The sequence below is a fragment of the Rhipicephalus microplus genome, chromosome 5 (assembly GCF_043290135.1).
Source record: "Rhipicephalus microplus isolate Deutch F79 chromosome 5, USDA_Rmic, whole genome shotgun sequence".
NCBI lineage: Eukaryota > Metazoa > Arthropoda > Arachnida > Ixodida > Ixodidae > Rhipicephalus > Rhipicephalus microplus.
Genome location: NC_134704.1, coordinates 152,571,014 through 152,595,173, shown reverse-complemented (window position 1 = coordinate 152,595,173; position 24,160 = coordinate 152,571,014). Strand labels below are relative to the sequence as shown.

The window sequence follows — 24,160 nt, the reverse complement described above, 5'->3', positions numbered from 1 at the left end:
GTGGCAATGCATTATTTCATGTACCAATTGTTCATGATTCCTCTTACGCATGGCAAACTGCAAACTCTGAAGTGCTGTCTTCGAATCACAGAATATGACCCATTTTCCTGGATGCTCTTGAACAAGATATTGTAAAACGGCTCTTATACCAGCAAGCTCTAATGCCGTAGACGCAGTCGTATGCGACAACTTAAGTTTGATTGTCATTGCTGCAACCGGAATTACAACGGCACCTGATGAGCTGCTGGACAAGACTGACCTGTCAGGGCATATCTGCGTTCGGTCCAAGTACGACTCATATAATAATAGCCGTGTTGCTTGCTTCAATGCTACTCTGGAGTGATTGCTTTTCTTTTTTGATTCACGGAATTTCTAGACGTACCTGCGGCTGGTCGAGGCAACACAAGGGACATGCAATTTTCGTAGCTGGCGTATATCCTGATGGAATGCTGTTTAGGTGCTTGGCTTTGACGTCTGAAAACGTAGCAAGTGGTCTTTCGGAGGGTAGAAGGGCCCAGTGGTGGTCGGGGAGATGGCTAGCATGTCGAATGTGCTCTCTGAGGCAATCCACAACTCTATATGTCCTGACTGGATGGTCCTACGTAGATGGTCATTTGTAGAAGGCCATACGTAGTAGGATGGTCATACGTAGAAGTGCGTCGGGGCAATCCTAGGCAGATACGCAGCGCCTGACCCTGCTAACTCTCCAATGAATGAGTATTGGATTTGCAAGTGTTCGTCAATACCGGCCAGCTGTAGCGCAATAGACCCAGAAATAGGGCCTTGTACAACTGTAGCATGGAGGCCACAAACGTTCTCCACGCTTTTACGCACATGAATTTCATTATATGCACAATAGATAGCAGTCTCTTCTTCAAGTACGCACAATGCGGGATCCACGAAAGAATTCTGTCGATAATTATGCCCAGGAAACGATGCGTCCATGCATATTTGACACTCTGCCCATTGATGTAAACATAGTATGGCGTCATTGGTTTGTGTGTAAACGCGATCAACACGTACTTCACAGTTGATATAGTCAGGCCCTGTTTCTAAAGGTAGGATGTTGTGCCTGTTGCCGCCCGCTGTATTCGTGCACGCACCTGAGGGCGAGTAACTGCAGCACTCCAGAGGCAAATATCATCGGTGTATATGAATAGGCACACCGACTTTGGCAGAACCTTCACCAGACCAATGAGGACCACATTGAACAATGTGGGGCTTAAAACACCTCCCTGAGGCACTCCGCAGTAGGTGTAATGTTGGGCAGTTGTACCCTCATATGTTTGCACAAAGAAACCCCTGCCAGTTATACAATCTTTTATCCATTGAAACATTCGTCCACCAATGCCCATTGCTGCGAGAGAAGTGAGGATGGCATCGTGAGCTACATTATCATATACACCCTTCACGTCAAGAAAGAGTGCCACTGATATGCGCTTGCGACTTTTTTCTTGTTGAACAAATGTCGATAAATCAAGGACACAGTCAATGGAGGAGCGGCCCCGACGAAAACCTGCCATGCAAGAAGGGTATTTAGTGTATTGTTCCAAGTACCACTCGAGACGAAATAGAACCATTCTTTCCTTCACTTTTCCGAAGCAGCTTACAAGGGCAATAGGGCGATACGCTGTCAAGTCCAATGGTGATTTTCCTGATTTAAGAAGTGGTATACCACTTCCACTCAGGCAGAATCCCCAAATTTCCAATAGGGTGGTTAACTGTTGCAAGTAGATCCTGGAGTGATACTTTATGTATTATTTTTATTACCGATGCAGTTATGCCATCAGAAGCAGGAGCATAATTGGGCAAGATTTCCACTACTTGTGCTATTTCCGCCGCTGTAACCTCTTCAAGGTCATCGCTTTTAACAGGAGACTGTGAGTGGTGTAAGCAAGCAGCCGTGAAGTGTCCTTAAGTCCTTTAGCAATATTTTCAGAAAACTAGGCAATTCGTTCAACGTTGACACTATTCGTTCAATGTTTATTGGTGAAGTAAGTACTTTTTTATGTCAAGGAAGTTAAAGAGCGAGTTCCTGTTGTCAGCCTTTGAAAGGAACTCGGTATGTTTACTATCGTAGCTATGCTTCGCAGCAGCAACTGTTCGCTTAAAAACTGCAGGCACGTAATTATAATCGTTCCAGTTTCTAGGACATTGGTTATAGAGCCACTTTTGCCACACCGTTTTTCTTAGTCTGTAATGATGTGAACGACCAGAGTTCCACAAATGATTCGAAGGGCCTTGTTTAAAGACCTGCACTCTGAATTTAGCTTTTTTTTTAAGATTGTTTTATGACATCACTAAGGTTTGTAACATTCCGCTCTTAATTTTCATCTGTTCGTTTTAACAAAGCCGCGCATAGTGTCTTTTCAAATGTAATAAAATCATTAAACTTGATGTGAGAAATCGATTGATATGTGGGGTTTAACGTCCCAAAACCACCATTTGATTATGAGAGACGCCGTAGTGGAGGGCTCCGGAAATTTTGACCACCTGGGGATGTGAGAAATCGACTGTTTACTGAAATCACGAGACATACCAGCTCAAACAGTACGGGAAAATGATCGCTGTTTGAACACTACCTCCAAGTAGATGATGCAGAAATAGACAGGCTTGGACTATGGAAAGGAAGACCAATCGCAGAATCAGATTGATTGTGCACAAAACTGGGGGTTCAATGGCTGTTGAATGATAAATTATTCTTTGTAACAAAATCCCACAAACACTTACCACTCATGTGTGTTCTGACATCCCACGAGGTGTGATGAGAATTAGAGTCTTTTACTAGTATTATGTCTTTCCTCCTAGACAAAAGTACATTATATAAAACACTAGAATTTTGAACACCAGATAGGAAATAAGCATCCCGAAAGAGATATGTCTAACGTTAAAATTTCACTATGTAAATTTTTTACTTGACCTGCAATTTTTAAGCAAAACGCAATTTGTAGAGATATAAACACTACTAAACCACCACCTCAAGAGGGGCGGTATTATCAAAATATGTGGTAATTTAAAATGAAAGCTATTTTTCTTTAGAACCAAGTTTTTTACAACAGTTTAACATCGAGGGAAGGCTGATTACACAAGAAAAATAAATCACTAGCTTCAGACAAAATTGACCGGCAATTCCACAGTAAAATTGTTAATCCACCTATCTTGAAGATATATATACCGGCAGCATTGACTGCTTTCTCCTATAAGCTATATTCCAAAAAATCCTTTTTATGCGAATTTTTTAAATACTATTTACATTTACATTTACGACTCACTGCGGACCCTTGCTTTCCAGGCGACGCTCAACGTTTCATATTTATTGATTCGAATTCGATTTGTGAGTCATTAGAACCTGAATCAGAGCTCCAGTTCAAACGTTCAACATGAATTATTCTACGGCCACTGCCCGACTGGCCGGCTCTTGGTGCTGTTATCGTGTGACTGGATTTAGGAGGCCCTGATTCTAGTGAGCTTGTTTTTACCTCCTTAGTCGAGTGAGGTTGCATCTGAATGGTCAACATTAATCAAGACTTGAGCCATATGTGCGTTTACTATTCGAGCCAATGAATCCGTCAGCGTTAATGAATAGCGGAAAATGAAGCACGACTACGCAATAACAATAGCACGGTGCCAGTGGAGTTCACTGCTGAAGGACTTCATGAATGGCGGGTTTCTGTGCAAAGAGCTGGAGAGGGTGAACCACCAGCCGTCTTTCGAATAGCATAAAATAGATAATTGAAGCTTGCAGTTGTGCGTAGATTGGGCTTGAAAAATATTATAAGGGGTTGACCGTTCCGACGTTTGCCCACTGTAGTCCATAATATTTGATAACATAAGCATAAGTTTATTGTAAGAAGTTCAATAAGAGGTGTCTCCTTGCTCCACAAACTACAAGGATAGTTGTAAAAGTGAACAAACGGCCTATAGACATAGTCTCACTGGTTCATACGCCATCTTGCTTGCTTGCTTGCTTGATTGATTGCTTGCTTGCTTGCTTGCTGCCCTTCACTTGTGGCTCATAACCACGGGGGGGGGGGGGATCGGCCAATAGTTGAGTGGTCTTATAAAGTATTATTCTATTTTAGAGTAAAGGAACTTACAAATTGCAAACGTTACAAATTTTATAATGAAATTTTGATGATCACTGGCATCTACTTACTATAAAGTTTTTGTATTAGTAATATTGTGGGCATTCGTCATGCGCTCCTTTTCATATATGCATTATCACAATCATCATCATCCGTCGGGGTCTCTGTCCTCATCTTTACTGGGTGTCACCACAATCATCATTGGGTGTGTGCGCACTCGGTCTCAGAGTGCCCGTTCACTGCTGAGCCCTTGGGCTGAATAAACGCTGTCTCAACCCAGACGCCATACGTAGTGGAGGTGGATTTTCAGTACTCGGTCCTCTCCCACCTCACTCGACTCCCTGGAGCTGCGTTCAGGCCGCTGATTGCCCCCACTGCCTGGCAGCATGTCACAGAACGAGCCTGCCGGCGCTGCTGTTATCTCTCCCCCGCCGTCTCCAGCCGCACCTCCTGTTTACGTACACAACCACCAGCGTGATCCCCCTCTCTTCGCCGGTCTTCGCGGGAAGACGTGGAGGATTGGCTCGATGAGCACAGCCGCGTGAGTGCTGCTAATCGCTGGGATGGTAGCGTCAAGCTCCATTTAGTCTCTTTCTACTTGACCGGTGTGGCGAAGACATGGTGCTCTAACCACATCATCGGCATACCCGACTGGGTGACCTACGAGAAGCAGCTCCGTCACGTTTTCGGCACACCGGCCATTCGGTCCGCGGTCGCAAAGAGAACCCTCGACACTCGCCAACAACAATCCGGTGAGTCGTACACGTCGTACATCGAGGACGTTCTTGCGCTCTGCCGGCGTGCCAATTCATCTATGCCGGAGTCCGAGAAAGTACGCAACATTTTGAACGGTACAGGCCCTGTTGCCTTCAATGCCCTGGTTGCTCAGAACCCGGCTACCATAGCCGACATCATCACGACATGTCAGCGCCTCGATACTCTGGACTCGGTTCATCTACAACCAAATATTGGCAAGCATTATTCCACGACAAACAGACCTCTCCGTGACCTCATAAGAGACATATTACGTGAAGAGTTGCCGAACGTGGGTTTCTCACTTTCGCCACTGTGTTCTCCACAGTACACTAGAGCGGCATTACGCTACATTATCAGGTGGGAACTGACATCTCTGAACTCTCCGGCTCACGTCCAGTCACCCTTGTCTCGACCCATACGAACCTACGCGCATGTCGCTGCTACACCTCCCAGCGAAGTAAACACGACGTTGCCGCTACCATCGTACGCGTCGGTCGCTGCCCCTTTCCCCCTCAACCTTCGTTTGTTCCTGCCTGACCCTTCCTCTGCACACTTTACGGCACTCTCTTCAGGTACTCCACATGGTTTCTACCCTTCCCCTTGGCGCTCATCTCGCCCAATTTCCTATTACTGTCGGTATCGCGGCCACATTTCTCGCTTCTGCTGCAAGCGCCAGCAAGCCGAGCGCCGCGGTTGCGACATGTGTGAACCAGATAGTTCGTGCTATCAAGGTCAACGCCATTCATCACCTCCACACCAGTCTCCATCTCCGCCCGCATCGAGTGCACCTCGAACAGCTGGAACTCCAGACGCCGTTCACCATCAACCTTTCGCCGCTCCTCCTCCCCACTTCGGCCTGCCTCATTCGTCACTACTAGTCATTCGGAAAACTAAGTGATGCAGTTTCGGGGGGGAAAAACGGCATTCTGAATCAGGACTGATATTCCTCCAGCACGCCCGTGCAACATGAGTTCTGTGGTAGCGGAAGGAGGGTACGTGAATGCTCAGGTGGACACGGGTGCGGCATTTTCTGTTATGCGCGTCGATTTAGGCCAACGTCTGAAAAAAGTGATGACCCCCTACGATGGACCCACGTTGGTTCCTGCACAGGGGTATACCATTCACCCTTTTGCTTTGTGTACAGCCCGCGTTTTTATTGATGGTATCCAGCATCACATTCTGTTCGCCATCCTGACTGACTGCCCTCACCAATTAATTTTAGGGTAGGATTTTCTTTCTTCTGCCTCCGCGGCTATTTGCTGTGGCCAACGCGTCGTCCACCTCCCCGACACGGACTGCACGCTCAACGACGACCCCCAGAGGCCACTTCGTTTGACAGCTGCGGAAGATGTCGAATTACCACCAGGTCGGGAGCAGATTGTAGCTATTACCTCCAAGGACATCGACCATGGCGCCGTCTTGGTCTCACCATGGTCTCACCATCATTTAGTTGCGTCGGTAAAGGCATCATTATCGCTTCCGGTGTAGTTCGTTTTCTCAATGGTTCCACACTTGTCACCGCCATGAATACAACATGCGAAAAACTCTACTTCCTCAGAACACCACGGTGGCCTGCGCGAAAGATCCCGAGCCTGCGTGCGTCGAGCCACTTCATGCCGTCTTCTCCTACGACAGCCTTAGTGGTGAGCCTGCTTCTTCTTCCGCCTTTACTGCAGCCATTAGCGACGACTTGACATGTACCTTCACAGACGCAACAGCTGCTTGCTTTGTTAAAGAAACACGCAAGTTCGTTCGATGTTTACTCCTCGACGTTGGGTCGCACTACTACTACAACGCATTGAATCCGCACAGTCGGAACATCTGTTGTACACCGGGTGTCTCCTGCTCAAAGAAAAAATATCCAAGAAAACGTAGCTGACATGCTCAAACCACAAATAATTCACCCCTCATCCAGCCCTTGGTCGTCGCCTGTGGTTCTGGTTCGTAAGAAACATGGCTCCGTGCGCTTTTGCGTCTCTTACAGGGTGCCGAACAAGATCACTCACAAGGATCTGTGTCCAATGCCTCGCATTGACGACGCCCTTGATTCTCTACAAGGCGCGAAATAATTTTCCAGCCTTGACCTGCATTTCATATACTGGCAAATTCCTATGCACAAACAGGACGAAGATAAAACATTCTATCATCACATTCGCAGCCCCTGACAGGCTATACGAATTCAACGTTATGCCTTTCGGGCTGTGCAACGCGCCTACTACATTGTAGCGCATCGTCGATACCGTGCCGCGCGGCTTCAAATGGAAGACCTGCCTCGGCTACTCGGACGACAGCGTCATTTTTTGTCAATGTTTTCTTTGCACCTACAACGTTTGGATGATGTTCTGACGTGCCTTGCCGCCGCTGGTCTCAACACGAAAAAATGCTGTTTCGCCACAAAAGCTATCAAGGTTTCGGGCCACGTCATGAGCGAAGACAGAATTCGGCCGGATCCGGACAAAATTGCTGCGGTGCTTCGCTTTCCACGCCCCGAAAGGTCGAGGGAGTTGCGAAGTTTTCTTGGTCTCGCCTCATATTTTCGCCGTTTCATACGGAACTTCGCATCAATAGCGGCTCCACTGCACCAGCTTCTTGCTTCCGACGTGCCCTTTTTGTGGTCGAATGAATGTCAAACGGCATTCGACCTGTTAAAGTGTGCCCTCACGTACAAACCTGTACTCCGCCACTTTGATGAGGCTTCACCAACCATCCTACATACGGACGCTAGCGGCCATGGTATAGGTGCTGTTCCGCTCCACCGCGACACCTCTTCACAAGAGAGAGTAGTTGCATATGCCAGCAGAATGCTAACGGCGACCGAGAAGAACTATACCATTACTGAGCAGGAGTGCTTGGCTGTGGTCTAGTCAGTGCAAAAGTTCCGTCCCTATCTCCACGGCCGTCATTTCACGATCGTTACGGACCACCACGCCCTATGCTGTCTTTCCACGCTGAAGAACTTGTCGGGACGCTTGGGTCGGTGGATTGCACGTTTACAGGAGTATGATTTCGATATCGTTTACAAGTCAGGTGAAAAACACCAAGACGCCGACGCCCTTTCGCGCAGCCCGCTAGCAAATACCCAGCTCAGCGTCGGTCAAAGTTCGACTGCACCGGCCGGGCCTCTGCAGCCAATTTCGTGCCCCACAAGGCCATTTGAGGTTGTAGGTATCGACCTTTACGGCCCTCTTCCCGTGATATCTACTGACAAACGATGGGTAGTGACCACCGTAGACCACTTGACCCGCTACGCAGAGACAACGTCTTTATACACTGCCTCTGTTTCGGAAGTTGCCAACTTCATTCTGCACGCCATCATTCTGCGCCATGACGCCCCTCGTATATCGCTGAGTGACCATGGAAGGGTGATCCTGTCAGAAGTGCTAAATGAAGTAATGCGCACCTCTGGAATAACACACAAGACAGCTTCAAGCTACCACCCTCCGACCAATGGTCTCACTGAGAGGTTTCACCTTACTCTAACTGGTATGATAGCCGTCTGCGTCAGTCAAGACCACAAAAACTGAAATACTCTTCTGCCATTCCTCCCCTTCGCCTACAACACGGCCGTTAAGCGCACCACCGGATATTCACCATTCTACCTCGTTTATAGACGTTCCCCTACTTTCTTCCTCGGCGTTTCCTTTTTCAACAGTGATGTCAACTTGTCTCCGTCTTCCAGCGAGGAATACATTTCAAGGCTAGCCTGGTATCACGATCGTACTCGCATCAACACGGAAGCGCGATAGCAAGATCAAAAAGTCATCAATTAAGCATTTATGTGGGCATTCGTCATGCGCTTCTTCTCATATATGCATTATGATAATCATCATCATTCGTCTGCGTCTCTGTCCTCATATTCACTGGATGTCACCACAATCATCAACGGGTCTGTGCACGCTTGGTCTCAGGCTGCCCATTTACTGCTGAGCCATTGGGATGAATAAACGCTGTCTCAACCCAAACGACCTAATCTATAATAACCTAGATCAAAACAACTTAAAAAACAAAAGAAAAAGTTATCTCTATGTCGACACAGAAGAATAATATTAATTTGTTTGTCTTTTCGTTTCATTCAGATAATTCCACACTGCCTTGCAAACTTTCGCACTGGCAAACCCAGAAATAAAGGCTCCAAATGGACAGAATCACGGGCATGGATACATTCATTCCAATAGCACGTAAAGGATTTCCTAAGTTGGATCTACGAACTGTAGCAGATTGTCTACATGTCAATAAGTAATGATACATAGTTTCTGGCTCGCCACAAAAAGCGCACATTGGAGAAAGAGCCTGACAAGACCTGTGTTCGTATAAATTTAGTTAGGGCACCCTACAGCGCAGCCTCGTAATTGCGACTTCTAGTTTACGTGTGTCACAAGAGGATAGGCACCAGGGATATAATAAGTGCCAATATTCAGTCGAATTTGTGAGTGATGTACCTGTGGAGCTTTCCATAGCAGCACGCATTCGAAATCGCGCAGCCGTTACATAAGCGGATGGTGGAAAACACGGTAAAATTGGCCCACTTAATGCTGACTTCGCTAAAGAATCGGCCATTTCGTTTAGGCGCAACCCTCTATGGCCCGGCACCCAAACAAATCTAACATTTCTCAAATGGGGGGGGGGGGGGAAGTAATAATGCACGAAACGCCTTTATTATATGCGATTCAGCACCAACCGAAAGTGCAGCGCAAAGAGACAGAGAATCTGTAGTTACAACAGCCGATGAAATTTCCGCGTTTAATTTTCGTAAGGTGAGTACCACTGCCAGAAACTCACCCACAAAAACAGGTATGAAATCAAGTAGTCGGAGCGAATAGGACCAATCCAAGTTCGGACTGAATATACCAAGCGCTGACTTTTCGTCACTCTGTGGTGCATTTGTAGCAATAATTACACTTGTTTTGATGCTCTGTCATTGTTCTTGCAATAAACCATTTAGAGTGTGATGGGGGAGCAACTTTGCACTATAAGGAAAAATATCTTCAAACTGTGTATCCACATGGGATGAATTATTGCTAGTCGGCCTTATCTCGCCGATATTGTACATTCAGCGGGTCCAGTAAACGTTGTACAAATATAATTTGCGGGGTGTGAAACCATGGCCATCTAACACCAAAAAATAATGCCACTTAATGTGCGTAGATTTTCGTTACACTTCTTTCTGTTTCGCTCTTTTCATAGACATTTCCTTTTTCTTTGTGCAGCGTAAGACTTTTTTTTGTAAACTCAGTTATTTTTTCACCCTCCATTTCACATCGTTTAACCATTAAAAGGCCCTATATTAGTATTGGTATTTGTACTGACCCTTATATTTTCTTGGATTCCGTGTCTGTTTACCTCATTAGGCAGCATCTGAAAAAAAAAACAATGCTTTGGACCATTTCTATAGCGGTGGTGGGGTAAGTGGCCTTTATTGCAGCCTGAAAGACCAGTATGAAGCTATATCTCGTTCAAGAACGTCCAGGAAAATGGGTCATATTCTGTGATTCGAAGGCAGCGCATCAGAGTTTGCAGTCTTCCATGCGTAGGAGGAGTCATGACCAATTGGTACAAGAAATAAGACATTGCCATCATGAAGCTCTAGCACGAGGGCATGATATTATATTTGAATGGATGCCTGGACATATCGGTATTACCGGAAATCAATTAGCTGATGATGCAGCCCGCTCAGCCCATGAAGGAATTCGTGAAGTCCCGATTCCTCTATCAAGGAATGATGCAGCAAGACAACTTTACCTGCTGGCTCGAGATCTCACACGCACGTTCTGGTCGTCTACAAGCTTCCAAAGGTGTCAATTTCATGAACTGGATCCTTCGCTCAAGCTAAAGCTACCATCACAACTTTCCCGCTCCGATGGGACACTGTTATGCCGTCTTTGGTTGGGTGTTGCATTTACAAAGGTGTACTCCTTTCGCATTGGTATGGCAGACACTCATACATGCGATTACTGCGGAGCTGAAGAGACCATCGCGCACGTCCTGTGCAGCTGCTCTTGCTACGACACACAGCGATGCCAGCTCCGGATGATTTTGAATCAACTTGACCCCGGACCATTTTGTGTGCAGAAGATAGACCTTGGGCATCTGCCTCATACCCCTGTCACACGGCCACCACCGAACTCTGTTAAACTCCGTCGAAGTAAGGCTCCGCTAGGTAATTCGACGGAGATGGAGTTGTATCAGTGTCACACGGCAATGACAAGGTTACTATAGTTGCCGCGAGGGGGCTCAGCCGGCACTGTTTCAGTTTCACAGAAGTATTCCAATCACATCTCTAACTGCCTTTTTATGAATCTCCGTTATGCGGTTTTTACGAAAACACAATATTAAGGATGTCTGAATGCAACAATGCATTAAAAATTATTTCAAATGGAAACACATTCGCTAATTGTGGCAATGCTGGCAGCGACGCTGGCCACCTTGTGTCTAACGCTATATTTGTTTACAGTTGCGCTGTTCTCGGCGACTTGTTGGTTTTGTAGCCCGTGCACCAAAGTTGTTGTGTTTCCTTCCCTCCTGAGCGCATCCCAAGTTACCCTTGAATTATGTCTGGTCCCATTACCGATTTCGGCAGTCGTCGAAGCAGGTGACAATATAGCAGCGCTGTCAGTCATTCCTCTCCCGGGCACACGCAAACACGGTGACAAGAACCCCCGCATGGACGATGCCATACACACCACGCCAAAGAAACACACGTTATGAATGAGTAGTGCATAAAAAGAACGTTTAATATGGGCAAAATGTATTTATTGTTGTCACTGCAGCAATTTAGGGCTCGACATTTTTTTCTGACCTGCCGATACTGGGAACGAGAGTACCTCGTTTCACTGCAAAGGGAGATCGTCGAACGTCCTTTGCGAAATGCTCCGTTTGCCTTCGTTTGCTTAAGGGTTGTCGTGTGACATGCACCGCATCTCCCTTGTCGTAAGGATGAAGGAGCTAAACGGCGTTCGCGGGTGCCCGGCTGACGGGGGTATAAGTTGCGCAGAAAGCAACTAAAGCACTGCTACTTTACCTAAAGTCAACAAACCTGAGCGACCGCCTGTAGACTGTGTGTGCTCCCCGAGTGTGCTCGTGATTGTGTGTACCTTCTCATCTCTCTGCAACCTCTTTTCTCTCCTTTATCCCTTCCCCAGTGCAGGGTAGCAAACCGGATGTGGTTAACCTCCCTGCCTTTCCTTTCATCTTTATCTCTCTCTCTCTGGCTTAGCGAAGGTCGATGAGCATCTATATGTAGTGGGTATAAGTTTCATCATATTTATGGAATAAGAACGTCTAAGAAACTGACTTTTTATTGCTTCATGACATTCCTGACATTACTGATTGTGCAACAAAAGTAAGTCAATAAGCAATTTAGCACTACAATCGGATGCATAGTTGTACGTAGATTAAGCTGCAAAGATGTCACAGAGGGTTTAGGTGTTTTCTTTTGACCCCAATAAAGCTTTCATCATTATCATCAACGGTGTGTATATGGTTGCTGTTGCATTAATTTATTTAGGTATTATTATCATGAAGATTCGTAGCTCAATTCTGGTTTAAATGTGTTTCTTGTTTAGGCAAATATAAGTTTGACTTGCCCTGTATTTGTCTGCACATATTTGATTTGTGGGGTTTAACGTCCCGAAACCACCGTATGATTATGAGAGATGCCGTAGTGGAGGGCTCCGGAAATTTCGACCACCTGGGGTTCTTTAACGTGGGCCCAAATCTGAGCACAAGGGCCTGCAACATTTTCGCCTCCATCGGAAATGCAGCCGCCGCAGCCGGGATTTGAACCCGCGACCTGCGGGTCAGCAGCCGAGTACCTTAGCCACTAGACCACCGCGGCAGGGCAATTGTCTGCACATATAGAATAATTCCTTTATTGATTTCGTTGTTGACTAATTCAATGTGTAGAAAGACGAAATTTCAGTTCTCTTATTTTTTAGTTCCCCAATTCTCAGTTTTCGTGTAATATCTGTAATGGGTTATGCCGTGTTATACTTTTTTGTAGTGTATCACTCTTTGCCTATACCTCCGAAGTGGTCGTGTGCATTTTATACACGTAGCGGCCGCATAGATCAGTTCAATAGATTTACAAGTGATAAGTGATCCCCTCTATCTAGTTGCTCGTGTCTAGCCCAAATCCCCCAGAGTGGGTATGAGCCTTGCATTTATTCTATCATCATTATAATCATCATCATCATCTTCATCATCATCAACAACAACAACAACAACAACATCAAAAACAAGATGCGCACGCCGCACCGTACCGAAAACCGGCCCTCTGAGCTGTTGTACGTGGCCATAGCGCTAGGCGTCACCGTGCTAATCGTGTCGCTCTGCATGGCAAGCGCGCTGTGGATGAGACCTGAGGGTCTGCACCCCGACACGGCCATCTGGATTCTGCCGCCCAGGAGTCCAGACAGCAACGACACCAAGGCGGCCTACTCCCCCTCGTTGGTCGACAAGGACATCATCGGGGACGTGGACGAGTCGGCGGAAGAGATAGACCGGCACATGTGGGCCCCGACCGCAGGCTGAAGCTCGCAGGGACGCCCTGGTGGTCTTCGCGCGCTTTGGCGCATTCTGCCCTCTTGAGTCCAAAGGTGACGAGTACGATCGTCTCAGTGTTGTTCCTACTCACGTTTCGGTGACATCGAGACAGTTACTTTTCATTAACCAAGAGAAAGCCATGGTTCCTTGGAGCTTATCGCTAGTCGACAAACAAGCCTTCGCAGAATGCACGCCCGAAAAGATCAGTGTTCATGACTCACTCGACGACTGCTCCGTGCATTTGTATCGATTTCCAATGATGTGTTTGATTCAATTTGTTTTATTTTATTCGCACATTCTGAGGAACTTACGAGAGGCCATTCCAAACTATAAGGATGCGTCGCAGAATGAACTCGCTATAAAAGCAGGTTTTCAGGTGAATAAATCGGCTTCAAGTGCCTGGTCTTGTTTAAATATCCCAAGAACTCTGGTATCATTTTCGTTATAAGATTCTCTGTGTGCTGGAGTTATCTGTGCATATCAGTGCGTTTAACGGCTTTTCATAAAAAGGGTTATCGTCCGTTGTCTTATTTGATAGTACTGTATTTAATTTATAATGCGATTGACAATCTTCGTGCGCTAAAAAAAATAGGAAAAATATCTTCAAATGATTAATTTTTTTGTGTTTCAAGTACAGAGTATAACACTTTGGTTTCATATTGAGTTCTCTTGACATGAACAAGGGTCATACGATGGGTGCCTCAAACGCATCATTTCTCTCAGACCAAATAAATGAGTGTCATGTTTCAGGACTAACTGCATGGGCGCAACGCCGAAAGAATTTTCCTACAGTAACCGGTAGAGTAAGCTTGGCGGAACTGAGAAATTATTTAATAAATGGGGCTCCGCCGCGGTAGTCTAGTGGCTGAGGTACTCGGCTGCTGACCCGCAGGTCGCGGGATCAAATCCCGGCTGCATAGGCTGCAATTCTGATGGAGGCGGAGATGCTGTATGCCCGTGTGCTCAAATTTGGGTGCACGTTAAAGAACCCCAGGTGGTCGAAATTTCCGGAGCCCTCCACTACGGCGTCTCTCATAATCATATGGTAGTTTTGGGACGTTAAACCCTACATATCAATCAATTTAATATATGGGGTCCCAGAACCAATATGTGGTTATGAGAGACGTCGCACTAGAAAACTCCAGAAATTTTAACCATCTGGTGTTCCTTGACGTGCACTGACATCACACAGTACACGGGCTTCTGTCATTTTGTCTCCATGGAAATGCGACCAAGATGACCGAGATCGAACCTGTGACCTTCGGGTGAGCAGCCGAGCACCGCAACCACCGTTCCATGCACCGAGATGGACGGGATCTCAGAAAAAATTAGCTCCTACTGTAAACCATCAAAATCTGGCGGCCTGCCAGTTTTCAAGGGTGTCGCAAAGAGTAAGTTCCTGACAATATTAATTGTGCAACAAAAGTGAGTCAATGAGCAAGTAGCTTACTTTTCTAGCGCAGAACAAGTTCGGAAACCTATTGCACACGTAATGTCACTTCTCAAGCTTTTTAAGGGGCTGAACACCTTAGTGTCGAGCCATGTGTGCCGTCGCCCTTCGATGACGATGATGACGATGAAGAACAAGCATGTTCCAGAACACACATTTTCTTTCTGCCATCACAACACAGCACATGACAGGCACCCAAAATACATCATGACAATGACGAAGGCGATGAAGCTGATTGATTGATATTTGGGGTTTAACGTCCCAAAACTACCATATGATTATGAGAGACGCCGTAGTGGAGGGCTCCAGAAAATTCGACCACCTGGGGTTCTTCAACGTGCAGCCAAATCTGAGCACACGGGCCTACAACATATCCGCCTCTGTCGGAAATGCAGCCGCCGCAGCCGGGATTCGAACCCGCGACCTGCGGGTCAATAGCCGAGTACCTTAGTCACTAGACCACCATGGCGGGGCAAGGCGATGAAGCTGTTTGAACCATATTTCGAGGCATAATCATCATCTTCATCACCATCATTATCATCTTCCACTAGGCCACTATGCTATTCGTTATTCTGCTGATAAGCAAGGTAACCGCTACCATATGTAAGGCATTGTGTGTAATGTGTGCTGTGGCTGATGACAATAAATAATAAGCGCTTTACAGACAACACATTCACTTTCTGCCATGGATGAAAACGAACGTGAACGCGTTGTAACCCGCAAAGCTGCAGCGGCATGGGAACATCGAAAGAAGCTTTTCTTATTCGTGTGCTTTCATTCCAAAAACCACATCCAAATGAAATCTATTCCCACAATCAGGTACCACTATCACTGACACAACACGTTTTAAGATTTTTTTTACATTTTTGGTGCTGTTTTATTACTGATTAACATGTACTAGCTGCATTATTGCTATTGCAACATTCTTTTTGTTGACGTATTGGAAATGTAATCTATTTTCGTATAATTCTGATAATTGTTGAACTTTTGTTTCTTGTATAAATTTATCAAGTGTTGTTTCCCATATTTTTGATCCGTAACATGTCCCTCCCCTCTGTAACGTGAAAACCCTGAGGGTAAAATAAATAAATAAATAAATAGATAAATAAATAAATAAAATCGTCTGGCCGAGTCGGTCACACTCACCACGGCTGCGCTGTGGGCAGGCACCATGACTGGATCGAATTGTTTCACAATTGCTGCGGTGATGTCAAAGCTGGTGCATTTTCGCCATGGACCACTGAGGCTTACTGAAGTTGCTTGGATGCCGAGCAGGCTTGTGTGCTCCAACCAGATCAACATAGGCCACCATAAACATTTCGCATCGTTCTGGGGGAAGGCGGAGGAACTCGCCCGGTCTCCTGTCCTCTCTGCCCGACCCCCAAGTGAGCTTAACCGACGAAACCAACGACCCATTTGCAGCAGTGTTGTGTTATTGGTGGTTTCATGTGTTCGATAGAATACAAGCGGCATGCAGGAGCCTTTCTGAGGTGCCACAACGACGGTTCTCCGTCACGGAAGGCACTCTGGGTTAATAATTCAACCAGTTGGCTCATCACTGAACTCTCTTTAACCTTACCTCTTCGCTGTGTAAATTAAGGTTGTTAAAGGTACCATTAAACCTGTTTGTTTATTTGTTTGTTTCAGTTTACCCGATTCTCGACCATCAGTTCTTCAAACGGAAAACCCTCGCGCTACCATACAAAGTCTGGGTCCACCGCAACCCTGGCGCCACAGCGCCGCCGATGCCGTCGATCAATTCCAGCGTTCGATGAGGCACCTAAGGTTTTCACTTTGAAAATCCTCGGCACCTGATTGCCTTCTAAACTCTGGTGAATGTGGCATGCGAGAAGTTTCTCCCCACCTTTTCACATTTCACTGTGTTCGTTCACTCGGAACGCCACCGCTAAACGGAGGAACGGTTCGAGCAGCGCTCCCTAACTTAAATTTAAGGTGCTGCGCGCTGTATTGTGAAGGAGCTGTGACATGCGACTAAAATAGCAAACAATGGACGCTGGAGCACGGTTAAGACAGAGAAGGTTATTGCAAACCGGTCACAACACTTCAGGTGAGTACAGCTGTCTGGTGTAACAAAATCACTTCATTGGCGTGTACAAACTAGAGACTCTAGACAGGATGTAACACACAGCACTTCAATATTGTCACTGATTACGAATCACTCAAGAAAACAAAGAGAAATGGTAACGCAAAAAGCACTAAGTTGATACAGATTCACATATTACGTGCGACAAGAAGCAATTTTTTTCTTTCCACTTTTCCGAGTTAGAACGGCAGTAAAGGAAATTCTATCTTCCCATTCCGAACTCCAAAAAAAAAAAACGTGTATGCCACCTTCTGATGAAGGCTTCTTCACCCTGAGTTTCAATCTGTTCAGTAAGGTACCGAACCATCATCATTCTAATCTGTAACGCTGAGTATGCATGCAGCTCGTTGGGGTCGTCGCCGTGCTTCGGCCATACAGCGGTGACGCCACAAGACGAACATTGTGACGTACAATACGAGTTGTTCTAATAAGCCCCTTCTGCGCTGTCGGCTCGAAGGAATTGACACTCCGAATTGACGACGCCCGACGCGCCACACGCCTTTGGCCGCTACGCATTCAAACATCATGTGGCGGATCGTTTCTCGTTTCCCGCAGTTGGGGCAGTGGTCTTTTGGAACGACGCCCCACTTAGACAGTCTCTGACGAGTGCACGGGCAACGCGTCCCATCGCCGCAGCCAATCAAATTCTCTATAACTATTTCCGGTACGTGGTTGTTCCGCCATTTCTTCCACTTGCTGGGCCTCCATCTCTGCTTTTCCTCGTCAGTAATAGAGCGACTGATTAACATTTCGCTAATGCGTGCGGGTGCGAGCTTTGCAAAGTATTCTTCGGTGGCATCGCCGTCAACCGAACGCTTGAGGCTCTCTGCTGCCTTATAAAAGGCATGTGGGTGTTCTGCTTGAGGTCTCCGGTACCTTTCCGACGTGAATGCGGCTCCAAGAGTTCCGGTCCAATGGAGCAATAAGCTACGGCCACGATAGTCATTGTCCTGAAACAATTTTTGAACTTTTTTAGCTGCAAGTGCCTTTGTGAATGTCGCAACATCTGGAAGACTGGGTCAACAACTTCACGGCAAGATGTCGTCAAATTGTACCACAATCACTTTCACAGAAAAATGTTTGTTGTTCTTCGAGTAATGGACGCAATTAACGGTGCATGGTACGATCCCCTCTATATAGGTCATATACTTCTTTCGAAGTTTTAGAAACATATATATATGGACTCATATCAAGTTCTTGTCAACGTCCGCAACTGGGTTTATAATAAATCTGACACAAGTAATTGAGAACGCTGCAAGACATATGAATTGTCGTGAAGCATTTCAGAGCCGCGTAAGAATTTTTTCGTTAGCCTTGCTGCCATGCATTTGTAATAAATTCTGCATGTCTGGCATGTGCTGTATTGTCTCTTCGTTTTTCGAACACATTTTTCTACACTGCTAGCTGCTTTCTCATAACATTTGTTTATTCCATAGAGCTGTTAGAGAGCGCTGTGTCGCTAAAAACTGCCACCATAGCAGCTGAGCTACAATGGTAATATTGGTTGCCTCGCCTGCATGTACGTTAGCAAGATCGTCCTGCTTTGGCCTTCAAACGGGTTTCTTAACTAGTACTTTTAAATGCGAAGCACTTCTTAGCGAACTTCGGTGACTTTGAGCTTATCCATCTATATATCTAGCCGCCTAAGAATTATAGCTCTCCTGGCCGTTTCGATAAGGGTATCAATACCAAACTTGGTATAGCATAACATGACTGTATGAAGAACATATTTGACTAGTGATAACATGAAAATCATGACATATATGTCATGAATGTTATGATTTACATTTCATAGTCCTGCAGATGTTGTGGTAGTTTCGCTCACATGACATGTTGCAAAACTGGTATGGTATGACATGATTGCATGCCGAACATAAGCGATCGACCCTAACATAAAAATTATGACATGTGTGTCATGTAATAACATGACTACATGCCACGCTCATGATGCGCTCGCGGCCATTTCACTAGCGTCACATGCACCAAATTTAGTATTAGAGTATGTAAATGGATGACAAAGGTATGTGACTGGTGCAAACACGATAATCATGAGATGCGTGTCATGTAACAATATAACCACTTGCCACGCTCATGATTTGCTGGCTACCGTTTTGCTGGCTTCACTTATACCATAATTGGTATTACGGTACGTGAATGGATGACGAAGGTACGATACTGGTGCAAACATGACAAACATGAGATGCGTGTCATGTGTCAACATGACTACATGCTACGCTAATGATGCGCTCACGGCCATTTCGCAAGCTTCACATGTACCAAACTCTGTATTACGCGACGCGAATGGGCGAAATAGGTAAATTACATATCCAAACATGATATGCATGACTTGCGTGTCATGTAACAACATGGCTACATGCAACACTCATGATGCGCTCGCGGTCGTTTCTCTAGCTTCACATATGCCAAATTTTGTATTACGTGACGTCAATTGGTGACGAAGGTATGTGACTAGGGTAAACATAATACTCATGAGATGTGTGTCATGTGAGAACATGACTACATACCACAGTCAAAGCGCCAATACATTTCGACGTGACGTGGAGCGCGTGCTCGCGAGCGTTAATTTAGTCGCGTCACGTCACGCGGCGTTGCCATGCAAGGCACATGTCTTGCCATATACTAGCAGGCACGTGCCACGCTGCGTTGCTTTGACGCATGCATGCGCGTTTTAGCGCGCCCGGCGTCCCTCTGCCACGAAAAGAGAGAGACGCAGTGTTGTATGGGTAACGCATTGGCGCGAGCATGTCGCATTTCGCACCGGTTGCCGTCGGGCCACACCGACGGACGCTAGTCACGCCGGTCGCGCCTGACGTCAGGCTATAGAATTCTCGCGTATTGCTCGCGTCAAACTATAGAGTGACGTGCGTCAACGCTATATCGGAGTATATTGGGCCCTTCATGATGTTCTGCCGGCTGTTTTGATTCCAGATATAGCAAATTTGGTGTTACGTGACGTCAATGGATGACAAAGGTATATGACTGGTGCAAACATAATAATGCTCCCAAGCGTTTCATTAAAAAAATGGCAGCATATCCACGGAGTGAATGATGGAGAATGGGATGAAGCATCCGTCCGCCCATTCGTTCTTGCTTCCGTCCGTCCATGCGTGCGTCTGTGTGGCTGCCCGTGCGTCCATCCACCCGTCCGTGCGTGCATCTGTTCGTGCGTCTGCACGTCCATCTGTGTGTCCGTCCCTGCGTTCGTCCAAGCATCCGCTTCTGCGTCCGTCCATGCGTCTATCTGTCCGTGCAGCTATCCGTGCGTCCATCCATGCATCTGTCTGTGAGTCCGTTCGTCCACCTATTCAACACTCCAAGTACCACCATCTCGCATCTTTTCATCATATCTTCCTCATATAGAAGCACCATCATCCAGCGGACATTCGAAGGACTGAACGAGAGGAGGCACAGGCACACTTTCTTACGGCTTGCGCTTCGTGTGTATTTCCCACCTTTAACCACCTCGAGTTCGTGGTATATACTAGTTCACTGTATTCGTGGCACTGCGGCCCAACGCTCGCTAAACCTTTTTAAAACCAAGGAGGTTACACCCAGCGAGTATAACGTAGCAACCCTTTCTTGTCAGATAGTGCTCAATGTACATGCCAATGGCTGCTAAGGAGGAATGAGAGACAGGAGAATTTGGCTTTCAGTCAACGCGCACGCTGCGATTATTTAGGGGCAAAGCTTCTTACAGCGGCATTTGTTCGTTCCTCGTAGCCGTGTTAGTGTGTAACAGGTATAACATTTTGACCTCCAAGGGGGTGCCGGTGAGAGATTTCTTCTGTGCGTTGTTGAGCAATGAAAGATAGCGCTCAATGTACATGCCAATAGTTGCTAAGAAGGAATGAGAGACAGGAGCACTCGGCTTTTACTTAACGCGCCCGCAGCAATCCCCATCAGTAGCCATTGGCATGTACATTGAGCACTATATGACAAGGAAGGGTTGCTACGTTATACTCGCTGGGTATATGTAACCTCCTTAGTTTTAGAAAGGTTTAGCGAGCGTTGAGCCGCAGTGCCATGAATGCAATGAACTAGTATATACCATAAACTAGAGGTGGTTAAAGGTGGGAAGTAGATACGAAGCGCAAGCCGTAAAAAAGTAAAAGCCGAATTCTCCTGTCTCTCATTTCCCATTAGCGGCCATTGGCATGTACATTGAGCACCATCTGACAGTAAAAGGTTGCTACGTTACATTTGAAAGAAATTTATGTAGCGCGAGGCGAAAAAACGAACACAGGAAAGAATAGACTGAGAGGACAGAGCGCTACTATTAACGACATGTTTATTTTCGACCTCCAAGCCGTTTTTAAGCCATAATCGTCAGGCGAGCAAGCAAATAAGCACATGTATTCAGATAAATGCACGACAATGTCATCTACCTACAAGAAAAAACGATAAATAGGACAACAAAAACCGCACAGATAAAATCACGTATCACTGCGTACACAGGAACGCTAGTTCCTTGGGTGACAAGGCAATTGAAGGCTTGCTAATACATACATCTCAAAGAGCATCAATAAGTTCGGCATCTATGATCAACCGAGTCATCTCATCCTTATGCCGACCAACAATGATTGTACTCTGGAACAAAGGCCGGCGCCCACACGCGTGAATGTGAAGAGCGCGAAAACCTTCTGGCGGCAGTTTATCCGCCTTGCAAATGTGTTCTCTCAAACGCTCATTCACACACCTACTGGTTTGGCCGACATATTTTTTCCCACATGTGAACAGAATAAGATAAATGACGAACGAAATGCACTCCACAAATTTGTGTGTATGCCTTTTCGTGCAAAACACCCTTTCCCCACGTGACGGATTTGTCAGCACACACAACTTCCCAAGTTTATTACGTACTGAAAATAGCACCCTAATATTATCCCGAAGTGCCACTTTCTTAAGGTTATGTGACAGCTGGTGAACATATGGAATTATGGCCATGCGTCTTGATTTTGCCGGTGAATCGAGATGAACAATAGATTGGCTTGACCTTGCACGAATCCTTTTCAACTCTTTTTCCGCAACTGAAACTAAAACATGATCCGGATAGCCCGATCCTTACAAACGTGTGATCTGATTACGGAAGCTCTGCTTCATAAGGTGCGCACATGACTTGTTCAATGCGTTTTTGAGGCAAGTCGTCACGATGGCTCTCTTGGTTAGTTTGGAATGACCGGAATGAAATGGGAGTAAAGCTTTCTGAGCACGCGGATCATAGCACCAGCATAGCTGGTTGTCAGAACACTGAACACTTAAATCTAAAAACCTTATTCGTCCGTCGCTAGGCCATTCTACTGTCACTTCAAGGGGCTTAAGACCATCACGAAACACATTCGACACACTGGTACTCTCACTTTGGAAACTTTCCCCCGAGCTGTAAATGAAAATAATGAAATCATCTACATATCGGAACACTTTCTTAGCTGTAGTCTCTGCGAGACGATATGCCATAATTCTATCAAGTTCTGCCAGAAACAGATTGCTCAAGACAGGCGCGATGCAAGAGCCGATACATATATCCTGCTTTTGCAAAAGAATATCATTGTTTCATTTAATGAACGTCGAAGTAAGATAAAATTCCAACAGGGTAAGAAAATTATCAGTGGATATACCTGACTCAGAAGAAAACTTAACAGCACCAAATTCATCAATGCTATTTCCAACACATTTTAGCATTTGTGGATGGGGGAGGGAATAGTACAGGTCTGTCACGTCAATTGAGAAGGCCCATGAACCTTAAAGTACTATCGAAACTCTTGACTAAAAACGGATCTCGGACTTCGAGAAGATTGAGTTTGTCTAACAAAAAATCAGCGAGTTCTTTCTGCCAAGTACCTATTTCCGAGACTATTACTCGAAAAGGAGTGTTTACTTTGTGAGTTTTTGCATTAAAAAATACATCGAGGCTATTCTTCTTACTTTTTTGAATACTTTTTAGAGTTCCAACTACGTTCATGTTTTTGCACAATTGGATAGCCTTTGCTTTTACTTTGTTCAACGATACGCCATCTTTTACATGGAACACCCTAGAAACAGCATTATTAGCTTTTTCCAAGAAGCATGAACGCGATGAAACTGCGAAGCCACCTTCCTTATCTCCATGCAAAACACACAGCGAATTATTGTCCAGGTACGACAAAACACGCTTAACAGGAATGCGAGAACACACAGGTTTACAACGCGAAATGGCGTCTACTCCTTCAGAGGTAATTGTTTCTTCCTCACCTTCAGTCGCACGACGTGCCACCTGGCGAACGACAGTCAGGAGTTCAGAATTTGTCCTTTCTCTTTGAAGCCCGAACTTCGGCCCCAACTCTAGGACTTGAATGACGTCATCAGGAAGCTGGAGGTCTTCAGGTACATGAACCTTTCCCTTGGCCATCCGTCGAACACTGGTGACCCGCTCACGAAGATAGTGCAGCTGAGGCATCCAATGAGCTTCGGTAGCTTGCCCAGCCAACTGCAGGTACCTTTTCAGCAGAGATCCAGCGACAGATGAATAAAAGGAAGTATGAAGATATGCACGAAGTCGAATCCTGTGCAAGTGAACGTGCCGATACAATTCAGCGCGTAAAACCTTGAGAATCCTCCTTGTATGGCCATGGGAAGGCGAAAAGCCCCCGCAAAGCGCGAGGACTTCATCCACAATAATACCTTTGCGGATGCAGAAACTGAGCGTACGCGCCCTGCATGTCGCGTTGACGATGAAGCCTACAATACAGCTTGGGTCTTGAGGAACAAATAAAAAGTGGCCCATTGTACGAGGAATGTAGTCGACAAGAGTGGCGATGTGGGCTTGTTGGTGAAACATTTGAAAGAAATTTATGTAGCGACAAGCCCACACCAACACCAACAAGCCCACATCGCCACTCTTGTTGCTACGTTACACTCGCTGGACGTAACCTCCTTGGTTTTAAAAAGGTTTAGAGAGCATTGGGCCACAGTGTCATGAATACAGTGAACTAGTATATACCATGAACTCGAGGTGGTTAAAGGTGGGAAGTAGACCCGAAGCGCAAGACGTAAGTAAGTGTGCGTGGGCCTCCTCTCGTTTAGTCCTTGGAATGTCCGCTGGATGGCGGTGCTTCTATATGGGGAATATATGATGAAAAGATGTGAGATGGTGGTACTTGGAGTGTTGAATTGATGGACGAACGGACACACAGACAGATGCATGGATGAACGCATGAACGGACGCAG

At 46.1% G+C, this 24,160-nt stretch overlaps 1 protein-coding gene across 1 annotated transcript in view; it reads left to right on the top strand.

The window, feature by feature from the left end:
• Positions 1-24,160, top strand: part of LOC119174161 (glutamate receptor ionotropic, kainate 2) — a 76,202-nt gene that overhangs the window by 10,300 nt on the left and 41,742 nt on the right. The gene's annotated exons all lie outside the window — the stretch shown is intronic.